This window comes from Maniola jurtina, chromosome 8, assembly GCF_905333055.1.
Source record: "Maniola jurtina chromosome 8, ilManJurt1.1, whole genome shotgun sequence".
In the NCBI taxonomy this organism is placed as follows: Eukaryota; Metazoa; Arthropoda; class Insecta; order Lepidoptera; family Nymphalidae; genus Maniola; species Maniola jurtina.
In genome coordinates, this window is record NC_060036.1 from 5,189,648 (window position 1) to 5,204,846 (window position 15,199).

The window sequence follows — 15,199 nt, forward strand, 5'->3', positions numbered from 1 at the left end:
ACGATTTAGATTCACACTACAGAGGTCTCTGTGCTAAGAGAGCGAGCGAATTAGGTAAAATGGACGAGATTGTTACACAGTAATGGCCCCGCAACTTTACTCGTATAAGCCATATCTACTAAAATTATAGAGAGATAGATAAAAACTTTATTGCACACAAAACATGAAATAATCAACACAAAGGGAAGAAACAAAAAAAAAACTTAAGTCAATTTTATGCAAAGGTGGCCTTATTGCTTAGAGCAGTCTCCACCAGGCAGCCTTTGGTGAAATTATAACTGCGATGTGTGTCTGTCTATCCGTCTGCTAGCTTTTCACGGCCCAGTTTAAGAAATTTTTAGGGTTCCGTACCTCAAAAGGAAAAACGGAACCCTTATAGGATAACTTTGTTGTCTGTCTGTCTGTCCGACCATCCGTCCGTGCGTCCGTCCGTCACGTCTGTCAAGAAAATCTACAGGGTACTTCCCGTTGACCTAGAATCATGAAATTTGGCAGGTATAGGTAGGTCTTATAGCTCAAGTGAAGGAAAAAATCTGAAAACCGTGAATTAATAGTTACATCATTTAAAAAAAATTAAAATGTGTTTTTTAAGATAACTATATCATTGTGTACATTCTAAAACTGATTTTTATTTATTTTTTAAGCATAATAGTTTTGATTTATCGTGCAAAATATCGGAAAAAATATCCGAGTACGGAACCCTCGATGCGCGAGTCTGACTCGCACTTGGCCGGTTTTTTTTGTTAAAAGTGATCGGTTTTTGTGTTTTACTGGTGTTTTTGGTGGTGGAACTGACTGGGAAGCGCTCTGAAGGGGCGCCGGCACAGACGAAGTCCATACTTATGTAATTTCCCTAACTTGTATATTACTACAAACTTGACATTGGCTGTGTAAAGCCAGACGAGAGAGAGAAAAAAAGTTTATATTAAGTTGTTTTAACTAGATCATGACTCATAGCTTCACTTAGCACAATGTTCCTAGTATTATAGTATTAGGTACTTACCTATTTTGTTAGAACTTAGAAGTCATTTTACCTAAGCACTACAGATTTTTCACTTCAGAGACTTTTAACAGGGCTCTCTCCGTCACTCGTTTCATACAATCGTAGTTCCAATTTCATTTGAATACTAAGCAACCAAAGTCCATGAAATTTTGCAGACATATTATAGAAACTAATATAGTGCCTGTGGTGTTTTAGATTTTTCTAAAAATATGTAGTTTTAAAATTACAGGGGCTCAAAGATTTGTATGAAAATTTTTAAGACCACATAACTTTGAAATTGAATATTTTAACAGAAATCTGGAAAACCACAAACATAGATATTAGTTTCTAGAATATGTCTGCAAAATTTCATGGACTTTGGTTGTTTAATATTCAAATGAAATTGGAAGTACGTTTGTATGAAGCGAGTGACGGAGAGACCCCTCTCAATTCTAGCTGTCACTTTAATCTCTGGTTGACTTTTCCGTCGCGTCCGTCGCTTTATTGCTCTAGATTAGTTCCTAACGCACATAATAATTATTGTATTAATTTTAACAAGCCTGACACGAACTAAGAACAATACGTTAAAGCATGCATGATACCTATTCAGTCTGTGTGTGGTATTAAATATGGTGGCTCTTTATTACTACCAGCGACCCGCCCCGGCTTCGCACGGGTAACTTTTTAGTACAGCTTTCATAGGAATCTCAATTTTTTTGAAAATAAAATATACCCTATATTACTTACGAATAATGTAGCTTTCTACTGGTGAAGGAATTTTCAAAATCGGTTCAGTAGTTCCAGAGATTACTTTCTACAAGCAAACTTACAAACTTTATCTCTTTATAATACTAGGTATATAAGAAGGAGGACGCTGAGGGGGATCGCGAGTGAGCCGATCCTGCTCGGAGGCGGAGACATCAGGGCGGCGCTGATCAACCCCCTGATCCGTCCATCCAGTAGTCCCGGGTGCTGGGACCAGGTTAGAAGTGGCTGGAGCGGAGATCTGGCCGGCGAGCCTGGAAGGACGACAGCTTGCTGTGGCACAAGCTGTCTCTGCAAAGTGCATGAGGCGTTGGGAGTGCCTCCTCCAGGGTGAACCCATTGGGCGTCGCGGAATGGAGGCACCGCCGCACGTTCGTAAGTTTCTCGAGCCTCTTATAATTATAATCGCTGAGGATGGCCACCGAGGGAGTTTTAGTGGGTAGAAATCCCACATACCGCTCGATATCTCCTCAAAGAGATCAAGATCAATTAGTAAGGTACAGATATCTTACTTTGAAATTTCAAACCCCCGATTTTCCCATCTTTTTTTTTAAAACTAGAAATAAGTTTCGATTTTTTTATTGCAATGATGTTGGGCCACTATTATATAGGTACAACTATGTATTCCATGTTGATTGAAATAATCGACTGTGACAGACGGACGGACGGACGGAAAAAGTCGCAATAAAAGGGTATTATTTTCACCATTTTAGTACGCAAACCTAAAAGTGTGTTGGTCAGATGAGCAAATACGCCGTTTTGTTAGCCAACTCCTTTATTTTATTGTAATTGGTTGTAAGTAGGTACGTACTTTTAATTCAACGCTGTCCGTTCTACTCAAGGGCGATCCGCATTCATGCAGCACTTCGCTAATTTTAACATTCGACATTCGGTACTGATGTGTCCAAGACAAGCGGGCGCTCTCATCCAACAATGTTTACAACAATAATAATAGATACTGAATCATAACTTTTAGGTTGATCTTTTTTACAGATATAAGTACTTAGTTCTTGCCTATCTCTGACTCAGAAGATAATATATCGTAAGACAGTTTTATTTTATTTTAATTTGCTCATCTCTTCTAATTGGTATTTGGTTTAAGTAGTGCAGCGGATTTTGTAATTTGGTATTTCTACTGGACCGATACCTACGTACCCTATTTTTATACCCACCTAGCTCTTATGCCATTCCCATAACAATACAAAATAATGTATGTCTAGCTTTTAATTTCCAACTCCAAAATCCTATGCAGTGGTTTCTCAATCATACTAATCTTTACTATAATAAAACTGTAACTGGACGATTTCTGTACATCAAAGTATATATTTTGAAAATTTCAATCAGGGGAAACACTATTGTCGATATAAACAATTTTTTTTGGAATTTTTGTCTGTTTGTCTGTAAGCGCATCACGCGAAAACTACTGAACGGATTAAAATGAAAGGCACAGTGGTAGCTGATACTCTGGGTTAATATATAGGGTAGTTTTTATCCCGATAAAATTAGGGATTCTTCAAGATAGCGATCAAACTTTTTATCGATTCAACTCTGTCAAAGAACCGATTTTCATAATTCTTTTTTCTTTACAAAGGTTGCACTATCAGGTTGGTACCATATAAGTTTGGAGAAAAATTGTTCTCGTTTATTGCTGCAATAGGTTTGAAAACGAATTCCATAACAACTTCAACTTACAACTTTCAATTACAACCTACCTAGAAAAAGATATGTTCCAATATCAATACATCAGTTGTTTTGATTTTTTTGTACCCCAACTAAAACTAACTACGTAGGACCAAGGTTTTTTTGTAGCATTATTTTTAGAAATAATTAAGTTTTCGAATATACCTACTCTTTTTTTTTGGCGATAGCTTAAAAGATACTTCTGGCAGCTAACCGCTTTTTAGAAATAGGACAATATAATGCTTTAGTACATTTACATATACAGTACCTTTCAGATAGGACAGCGAAATTGTATATTACACTTGTTACAATGTTGTTACAAATTGCACAAGAAAAGGATCGATCTACGTCTGAAGTTATTTTACTGAAACTAAAAATTGTAGTACAGAATAAGTAGATGTTGATTGTAGAACGCAGACGCAAATTGGCCAACTACTTTGTATGTAGAGATACAATTTGTTTACAGTAGGTACTTTGTGACGTTTGCGAAGAATGTGGCGCCATAGTTCCAGACGGGACTTATGTAATCATTTTACTCATTACTTCAGTTAAACTGTACCAGTAGTCTTGCAAAATTCCGAATTTTGAAAAATAATATATGGCCACAAAAACTACTGAATAGAAAGCTTCTGCACAATATATTATTATCCTTTTCATTGCAAATAACAAGGAAAATCGTGAAAGAATTATTGCATCAAATATTCAAAGGAATGACGGTAGAGAAATGTACAAAGACTACCTCTACTAATACAAGTAGATATCCACGCTGGACCTGCGATTGCCAACCTGTTTTTGAAATAACTTCCACAACAACTTTGAGTGTCATGTGACCGTACTCGGATGAAAATATTAGTGACGAGACATCAGGTCAACACAATATAACATGTTCCTTTTAAGAGGGCTCTCTCCGTCACTCGTTTCATACAATCGTAGTTCCAGATTTTTGTTAAAATATTCGGTTTCAAAGTTACGCGGTCTTAAAAATTCACATACAAATCTTTGAGCCCCTGTAATTTTAAAACTACATATTTTTAGAAAAATCTAAAACACCACAGACACAGATAGGTATTAGTTTCTAGAATATGTCTGCAAAATTTCATGGACTTTGGTTGCTTAATATTCAAATGAAATTGGAACTACGATTGTATGAAACGAGTGACAGAGAGAGCCCTGTTAATCTTAGGTCAACACGAAGATCATTTGCCACACAGTGTCAAATTTAAATTCTCTGTATGCTCGGTGGGGCGTGCGTTTCGAATCGACACAAAAAATAATTGTTCCAAACAAAAAAAGCAGAAGAAGAAAATAACTGTTATTTTGTATGGCATACCTCTTCCAGCGTTCTTTGTATATTATGTCCATTTCAGTGCGTCTCGATGTTAAAAATAGATGACGATCATAAAACAGTTGAAGCTTGTAAAATCTGAAAAGCAACGTGTTTGCGATCACACATTTCATATTTCAATCTGGGAAATGTTTGTTGTGCGTTAATAACCTTTTTTACGAGTGTAAACTTTGTAGTGGAAACTATCGTTGGGTAAGCGTTGGGTTTGATAAAACATTATGTTTCAAACGTTTCACATACCTAATTCAATCAGAGAGAGGTAATAGGTATATTTATTATCTGTAATTTATATCCATAATATCCATAATTCCATAATAATATTATAAATGCGAAAGTGTGTCTGTCTGTCTGTCTGCTACGTTTTCACGGCCCAACCGCTAAACCGATTTTAACGAAATTTGGCACAGACATGGGATACATCCCGGGGAAGGACATATGCTACTTTTTATCCCGGAATATCAAAGAGTTCCTGCAGGATTTAAAAAAAACCAAAATCCACGGGAGCGAAGCCGCGGGCATCCTCTACTAATAAATATAAGTAACGTAAACACTTATTCCCGTAGAAATGCGTAGCGACTTAGCGCTTAGGACGTTATTACTGCGAACTTACAACGAAACCATGATAAAAGCGAAAAATCCTAAAGCATTGGGCAAAGGTTAGGCTTTTCTTCTAGAAGTATTTTCGAGGTCCAAAGCGTAAGCGACGGCGCTCGCGCAATTTGTGTCTTCTTAAATCTTTGCCGCTTGAGGAAAATATTATTATAGATTACGCCTAAGGTCCCTAATCTCAGTTAAAAGCAGCTTTATGTATGCCTACTTACATCTTGAAAATACTTAAAAGTACTTTGTAGATAGTTTTAGTAGGGCGTAAGAGCTTCTTTAACACTAAGACATTATGAATATTGAAGGTTAAAGCAAGGATAGTCCTATTGAAATGATTTCTATTTCATCTCATCTCAAAGCCGAATCAATCACAAGTTCGTAGTGGGAAACTCGAATTGGATGCAAATATCCATAAACAGGAGAGAATTGCGAGCAAATGAAGAGCCCTTAGAGCTTTACTAAGCTCTTAAGCTTAATGCTTAAGAGCAGCTTATGGTACGTGTACATAGTTTATATTTAAGCACCTTTTTAGGTATAAGTTTATAAAAACTACAATTAGTGTTCCGTACCTGAAGGATGCCACCGAAATGATATCATGAACTGTAATAGGTAGAGAGTTGAAATTTTCACAGTGTTATTGCCGCGATAACAACAAATAAAATAAAAGTTTCAAAAAGGCTGCCTTATCCATACTTAATATTATAAATGCGAAAGTGTGTCTGTCTGTCTGTCTGTCTGCTACCTTTTCACGGCCCAGCAGTTTAACCGATTCTGGTGAAATTTGGAACACGGTTAGCGTATATTTCGGGGACGGACATAAGCTACTTTTTATCCCGGAAAATCAGAGAGTTCCCACGAGATTCCCAAAAACCCATCCGCTTAAGCGATTTGTATGAAATTTGGTACCAAGGTAGCTTGCGTCCCTGTAATTGACATTTATTTATTTATTTATTTAATTAATCATTTAATTAGAACGGACCTTTTAAGTCCAATTACACTAATTAAATTAAGTGACATAGGCATTTTATCCCGGAAAACCAAACAGTTCCCACGGGATCTTTAAAAACATAAATCCACGCGAATGAAGTCGCGGCATCCTCTAGTAATTAATTAAATTAAGATAAATTAAAAAATACATAATCTTGTTTGATGGTACGGAACCCTTCATGTGCGAGTCCCAGACGCTCTTGACTGGTTTTGAATTTTTTACTACGTGTAGAAAAGAAATTAAGGTAAACGAACGTCGCGTTTTGCTGCAGGCGACGCGACTACGAGCACGCCATCGTAATTGTCAATTTTCAGGAATTTCCAACATGTCTGAAATAAAACCTATCCATGTAACGTACGTCGATAACTCTTTATTATGTAAACGTATTATTATAAAGGTAAACACTTAGTTCTTAGTAAATATAGTGTACAGTGTAGTGTACAATGTACCTACTTACTTATTTTGTGCATAAATCCATCCATACGATGCGAAAGTGTGTCTGTCGGTCTGTCTGTCTGCTACCTTTTCACGGCCCAACATTTTAACCGATTCCGACGAAATTTGGTATAGAGTTAGGTTATATCCCGGGGATGGACATAGGCTACTTTTTATCCCGGAAAATCAAAGAGTTCCCACGGGATTCCTTAAATACCCAGTACAGCTGTTTAACCGATTTGTATGAAATTTGGTACCGAGGTAGCTTGCGTCCCTTTAATTAACATAGGCATAGGCAATTTTTTATCCCAGAAAATCAAACATTCCCACGGGATCTTTAAAAACCTTAATCCACGCGGACGAAGTCGCAGGCATCCTCCAGTCTTTAATAAAATAAAGCACAATCATCGACTGAAATTTATAATTGAAAATCGACAATTATTTTACAAAGCTAATAATAATGGTTACCAATTTATCTAATTGCAAGCATATTCAGAAGTTTTATTAGATCGTTCTTAATTGAATCATAGAAATAGAACAATCCGTGGTTTTGATTATTATATTAAATAATTACCTTTTTATTATGGAAAGTTTAAATTTTTTTAAAGTTGAAAAGTTTATTTGCCAAAGATCAGCAGCGCAAGTCTTTAAATCTTTAATCAAGATTAATCACTTCCAGCTTATGTTATATTTCTTTCAATTTTATTCCTTTCAATTTCGTATGAAACTGAATATTATTACGTAGGTAAGGTCAACCTGACTACTTAGGTATATTTTATAATATGCGTACGTACTTTATTATACACTTAAATGGACATGAACAAGTACCTACGCTGGAAGACTAGTGCTATACAAAATTACAGTAATTTTTTGTAACACCGCGCCCTACCGAGCGTACCTACCGGGAAAATTGACACTTAAATGTCAAATGGTCTTTGTGTTGACCCTATGATGACAGATGTCTCATCACTACTTACTTCCGAGTACGCTCACATGACGCTCACTGCTACTATCAGCGCCAAAATGGCGAAAATCAAGTTGCTGCAAAAATGGGTCGGCAATCGCAAATCCAGCGTACTTGTAGAGGTCAGTGATATTATAATAATACGGTGAAAATATACCCCGTCAAAATCGCATTACAGTAGCGAGTACACAAAATCTCTACATAGTATAAAATAGAGTCGCTTTCAGCAATAGATAGATGATTCAAGAGAAACGTTTATATGCACGTATAATTTAATATTGTTTTGTGTTCATTTGTTGAAAAATGACGATAATTGATATCGGGAGAAATCAAGCCGACTGACAGCTTTCATTGAAAGTGCTTATTCTTTTGAAATACAACTGTATAGACACACCGACGCCACATTAGTATATACATTGCACCCGTGTGAATCCGGGGCGGGTGGCTAGTAACTAATAAATTCTAGATCTACTAGCATCTTAGGTACAAGAATATGCTACGCCAGCAATCTAAGTACAATGTTCATACGTGCTACGTTAAGGCTACGGTGCTACGAGAATGGAAGACCTGTAGGTAAGTATCTACTTCTCTGGTCATATTCAAATTGAAGCGAATAGTCGCATAATACATTGACAGAAGCTTTTTTTTTTTTTTTTCTTTAAATCTGGCTTTACTCTGATTAGCCAATGTCAAGTTTGTAGTTATTTTCAAGTTATTGAATCTATACAAGTATGGACTCCGTCTGCGCCGGCGCCAGCCAACATACGCGCGGCGCCTCTTTAGAGCGCTTCCCAGTCAGTTCCACCACCAAAAAACACCAACTAACATAAAAACCAGCCACTCTTAACAAAAAAACACTCCAAACAAGCACAGCACGCGCGCCAGCAAACGCCATCACAGACGAAGTCTGACAGAAGCTTTAGACCATAATTTTTAAGGGGGGTCTCTCCGTCACTCGCTTCATACAAACGTAGTTCCAATTTCATTTGAATATTAAGTAACCAAAGTTCATGAAATTTTGCAGACATATTCTAGAAACTAATATCTATGTCTGTGGTTTTCCAGATTTCTGTTAAAATATTCGGTTTCAAAGTTACGCGGTCTTAAAAATTTACATACAAATCTTTGAGCCCCTGTAATTTTAAAACTAGGTACATATTTTTAGAAAAATCTAAAACACCTCAGACACAGATATTAGTTTCTAGAATATGTCTGCAAAATTTCATGGACTTTGGTTGCTTAATATTCAAATGAAATTGAAACTACGATTGTATGAAGCGAGTGACGGAGAGAGCCCTGTTAAGATTACTGACAGGTAGAGCATTAAGTTTAACGTGTGTATCTGTATGTGGCATCATAGATAATAAACTAATGAACCGATTTTAATTTAGTTTTTTTTTGTTTGAAAGGTGGCATGATTGACAGTGTTCGGAGAGAGGGAGTGAACGGCTGAATCGATTTTCTTGGATTATGATTAGCCATAATCCAAGAAAATCGATTCAGCCGTTTGAAAGTTATTAGCTCTTTTCTAGAATTACTGTAACCTTCACTTGTTGGGGGTGTTATAAATTCTTAATTTACCCTTGTGTATGTAAGTGCTCTGTATTTTATACTAAACCGTCTTTGTAAGTGTTGTATTTACTAATTATTATGCTCACGTCTAGTACCTATCTACCTACCTAATTCAATTATTCAAATGCGTCAATGTTGATATCCCCAAGGGCGAAAATATCTGACTATTATGGAATACCCACCTATTTGTTCCACTATTAATTATATTGTTTGTGTAAATTATCTATATAGTCTCATCAACATATCATATTCCACCGATAGACACCCACTTAGGTCTCTTGTAGTCCAAACGCCTTACGCCGCCTGAATCAAGCGTCTCCCTGCGACCTCCCTGAGTTTCTCAATAGATGGGCCTAAAAATGAACTTTAGTATGACGAAAATAATATCTAATGCTCATGTCCCGCGCCCCATCTTTGAGAGTTCTGAACTCGAAATTGTAGACGATGTATAACTAGGATGGAGAGTGGAGACACACAATTTGTCTAGATAGGTAATAATTTCAATCTAATTAACTATCTACAAGTTTTATTAAAATTGAAGAGATGCATTGAATGAAAATTAAAAACTATTTAACACATTATTTATCATTTTATAGGAATATCTACCATTTTCTGTATTAAACTAAGTAGGTACAACTGTAATTTTTCATCTTCACTGCGTTTTTCATCTGATCTCTGTAACTGTAACACCAGTTGGTAGGTAGGTACATATTCATGAATGTCTGACAATCAAATCCATAAAACATGTCTGAGATACTGTTTCAAACTTCTGTATGACCTAGTTCCTTGTGAGTATTTTACGTCACGCCTTGGCCTACACCCAATACCCAGTACCTACGAGAAAAAAATTCAGGCTTTAAATAAATACTATGTATTGTTTGTTACTTACATGGTTTTCTTTTTTCGTACCTACCAAAAAAGTAAAGCTTTTCTGCGAACTATTGAAATGGAATACCTGAGCTTAAGCCTTCACAGACGTCAACTTTTGAGTAATGAGATTCACTGCATGAGATGACTCTACCATTGGTAGGGTTGCCAGGCGTCTGGCTTTAACCGGACATATTTGGCTTTTCGCCGTCGTAGTATTCAGCTAAATATTTACGTCGACCTGTCCAGCTTTTGTTAGGCTTTTTTTAGATTAACGGTTTACACGCAGAGCCTGAAGAGAGAGCGAAGCAATGAGGAAAATTCCGATTCATTTGAATGTAATAAAAAATTAAAATAAGAAACCAATTTATTGAGGTTTCAAGTGTATGTCCAGCTGAAAAACGCACATCCGGTTTTAAAAATATATTTTTGGCTACTAAAAAGGGTAATATGGCTGGCTTTTAGAGCAAAATGTCTGACCTAATATAGCACCGAGTCCAGGTTTTGTATGTTAGGGCCTGGGTACCCTAACACAGGCTATGTGCTGACTAGCAAATTTTTTTGCAAAAGACGCTGTCAATGTTACGTAAATTTCAAGCAAATTTTTGTGTAGGTACTAAAAACTTGCAGAAGTCGAATTGTTTCAAGAGTTCTGATTTCTGCAAGAAGTTGCCAATGAACACAATGGCTTAGACACTATCCAGATTGTACTGTAAAGACTATAGTAAAGACTCAGTTGTCAGTACCTATAAAAACACGCGACGGAAACTGCATGGCAGAAGAGGAGGTTGACACTGAACGTGCACGGAGGTACGATTTGCATTAGGTATGTACTTGAGGCGTATCTACTAATTATTATTATCAATATAATATATTCTGATAACACGCGCTTCACAATAGAGAAGGATCTCTATAACAGATCCTTATTGTATTACATATTCTAGAGCATCCTTTCACAATGAATTAATTTATAAACATGGTGACATCACACGATATGTGTTTTCAGGATTCAGTTCGTTAGCGGTTTTTAGTGTTACCTGACTAGACGGAATAAAGCTGACCACCAGAGCTCTGAATGTAACTTTTCAAGTTAATATTACCGGCAAATATCCTAATTTTGCCTACCAAGTGGTATAGGCAAAATTTTGATTGTAGAGCAATTTATTTAGGTATATCTAAAAATATTGTAAAGAGGAAATTGGTAAGGTTGTGAGTAAAATGTAACTTTCTAACTTTGCTTGAATTCGTTTAGATAAGCGGGCGGTTTTAACATTATTGTTACAAAAAGGCAATATTCTTAAAGTAAGTACCTGAATAGTTAGGTAGAAGATTAATGTGAACGTTAAGTGATCCGTTTTAGAATCTTCCTACCGTGAAAACAGTGATGTGGTTTAAATATAAACTTACCTACAGTAAAGATGCTTCAAAAATTTATAATACGTTTATTTAATTTTCATGCAGTATGATTCTGTCTCTCGAGAATAAAATTGTTAGGTTTGTTTTAAAAGGTCAAAGACCCTATGTTAGTATCGATCTGAAACGTTTGCGAGTGCTCTATGTAACTTAAGTACCTATGCCGCTCGAATAGCATCAGAGAAGGCACAAAAACTTAGTTGTAACAAAGGAAAAGATGTCCTTTTCTGGTTACTTTTAACCCGACTGCGGCAAAGCCAAAAGGAAGGGTTATGATTTTAGCAGTCTATATATGTATGTGTGTATGTTTGTATCCAAATTCTGTGTGTTCCACCGTAGCGCCTAAACTACTAGCTGGATTTTGATGAATGAGGTGTCAATCGATTCGTTGTAAAAGTCCGGGTGACATAGACTACATTATCTACAAAGCCTTATTATATCAGTTTCGAACAACAGGAAACGGTAACAAAGACATCTGGATAAAAAGGTAATAAACGGACAGGTACTTCATAACACAACGTTTTGTGTAGGATTTTTTTGTTTTTTTAACCGACTACGGGAGGGTGGGTGTTTATCGGTTAATCGGTTCCACTATAATGCAAAAAACAAACTCGACTAGCCGAAGCCAACGACACCTCATAAAAATCTAATAGGTATTTTAATAAAATATGATTTCTTAAGAAGTTCATCTTACGTTCACATTTCATTAGGGTGTCATAGGCTATAATAATTATATGACGTCATGACAAATCAAATTTGGCGGATATCATGACAAAACAAAATTAGGTACGTCTAGAAAATAGACAGATTGCAAAACATATCGAGTTTGGTATTAAAATCCAAATGAAATGTTGAAACTAAGTGCATACCGTGTATATTCCAAAAATATTAGAATTATTGATAGAGCTTCTAAAAAATGATAACATACTTTTAAGCGGTTCATCCGTGTTGGTAAATATTGTAAGTGAATTTGTAAGTATAATATCTATCTAGTCGAGTTTAATTTTTAAAGTAAGTATAGGTATCTACCTACCTTGTTAGGAGAAATTAGTTTTCATTATGTTAATTAAGTACGTTCTTTTGTATCACCCAATCTATAAACTGAAGACTTTATTTATAAGTCCGCATACAATTTATAAATATTCTGTTGTAAGTAACGTGCCAAATTCGCAAAAGAAACTGCGTTTAAAAATTACAAAAGGACAGTAAAGTTTACCTTGCCGCTCCTACCGCAGTATCGATTCCTCGGCACCACCAGCGCGGCCCCACCGGCCGCCGCCACCACTAGCCAGTAGCTACCAAGCAAAGTAAAACAAAACAAATGGACACACACACACTTTAAACGTTCGCACTAATTCATAATAACTGACGAGACCCGAATCGACTCACTATTTAAAAGTCAACTTTAAAAGTTATGGGTATCTAAACCAAAAAATTCCAAGGTTTTTTTTTCAAATAAATGGGGTTTTCCTTTATAGTTTTTAAACGGGTTGCGCGGCGCGGGAAAGTTTTATGGTGATTTGTGTTTCCCCATGCCGCCGCGGGAACGTAGCTCAAGTTTTCCGCGCGGTCTACAGGCGGGTTGTGGTTACGCAACGGACTGCGACGCGAGGCCGCCAGGGGGCAGCGTGCCGCCTAGTGGCGCAGTGGCGGGCATGCGCACAGCGCACCGCCACCGAGTCGTTCGTTTTATTTTCAGACACATGCATATTTATTGTTCAACGTTAATAACGAATAAAGTCACTTTATGGGCACAGGGGTAACCATTTATTAATTTATCACGTTTCTTTGTTTGAAATTTCAAGTTATACGTACCTACCTATTTAACTTAATATTGCTATTCTATCCCGCCCGCCCGCCCAATTCGTCACGTTCGATTGTTATCCTTTGTTCTTTGTAATGAAAATGAGGTGTTTGTAGATTGGTTTCCATCAATTTGGCAATTTAGTGCTAATGAGATCACGATCAATACGATACTTATATTGGGCGACGATTTTTTTTGATAAGTAAATAAGTTTTTTTTGGATTATTTTGTATCTACCACGAAGGTACATAATATTATATAGGTCAAGTCTCAACCCATCTCGGCTTCTCACGAAGGGCTTATCTACACCATAGACAAACCTATAAATATGGCTGTGAAAAGAATATTTGCACCGCGAAATTTAGGTACCAATTTTTCTTTACCATAATGCCCCCTGTATGCAAAAATGATTTTTTGAGTCTCACAATTTTAAATATATTTATTTAAAAATAAAATAAAACAAGTAGGCGGGTCACCTGATGTTAAGTGATCACCGCCGCCCAATAATATTTTTTTTATATTAAGTAGGTATGTACATACATATCTATGTGGCAATCACAAGTTTTCATAGGATCTAACTGCGTAGAAATATTTCAACTTTACAACTCCACCTAACAGCTTATAAGATGATTGTGACCCGGATGAAATAAAGAAAAAGGCTTCCTCGTTTTATTAAGGAACCCTAAAAATTAAAGTGTGCTAAATAATAATTATGTTTAAAATCACGCGCAAACACTTGTCTTCTCTTCTCTATTATAATAAATATTAGTCCGTTACAAGAAATAATTAGCTCTACCTATACATATAAGAAACTAGCCGATGCCCGTGACTTCGCCCGCGTGGATTTAGGTTTTTCAAAATCCCGTGGGAACTCTTTGATTTTCCGGGATAAAAAGTAGTCTATGTGCTAATCCAGGATATTATCTATCTCCATTCCAAATTTTAGCCAAATCTGTTCAGTAGTTTTTGTGTGAAGGAGTAACAAACATACACACACACATATAAACTTTCGCCTTTATAATATTAGTGTGATTAGTCTGTTACAAGAAATAAGTAGCTCTACCTATAGGTACATAATATAAGAAATAAATCGTGAGTCGAACTCAGTAGGTAGGTAGTAGGTACGTGAAGGTCTATTATAATTATTTACTTACCTGCCTATACGTGGGCTTTGTTATAATATTTTTCATACACTCAAACTTAGTACCAAAGTAGGTAGGTACCTATTTGCTTACTTTATAGTTTTATTTATGTAGGTTGAGTAAAGAAAGTCAATAACAAAAGTGGTTGGAGGTCATGGCGCCAACAAGACATCGCGTGAACTACGTTAATGGTGAACCGGCAGGCGAGTCTAATCCACGAGCCACGACCTCGCGTTTACTAGCATTTCTTTGAAGCCATGGTGAAAAATATAATGTAATTTATTTCATTACTAGCTGTTACCAGCAACTTCGTCCGCGTAGATTTTGGTTTTTAAAATCCCATGGTAACTTTTTGAGTACCCGGGATAAAAATGACACTTCATGCTCATGATCAAGTTGATTCGTTACTCTGTTAAACCTCCGGCAAACCAATAAACCCACTTTAAAAACACTTTCGCGTTTATAATATGGATAGGTAGTGATAAGACATAGATAGTAAGTAACTAGGTAGATTTACCTAAAATGCAAATTCAGCAAACTTGCTGATGACAAGAAGATTGGCAAAAGAAAATCGTACCTATAGGTACCTACTTTGCGGTGATAACTTAGTGGTTAAGTCGTCGCTCTGCAAGTTGAGAT

At 36.4% G+C, this 15,199-nt stretch overlaps 1 protein-coding gene across 46 annotated transcripts in view; it reads right to left on the minus strand.

Moving 5' to 3' along the window:
- The window catches only part of LOC123867641 (glutamate-gated chloride channel), a 60,540-nt gene extending 47,307 nt beyond the window's left edge, over positions 1–13,233 (minus strand). For all 46 annotated transcript variants that reach the window (XR_006796467.1, XR_006796466.1, XR_006796465.1 and 43 more), the window contains exon 1: positions 12,831–13,233. The gene's annotated coding sequence lies outside the window, so the exon portion shown is untranslated. The remainder of the gene's footprint in view (positions 1–12,830) is intronic.
- Positions 13,234–15,199: the final 1,966 nt, after the last annotated feature.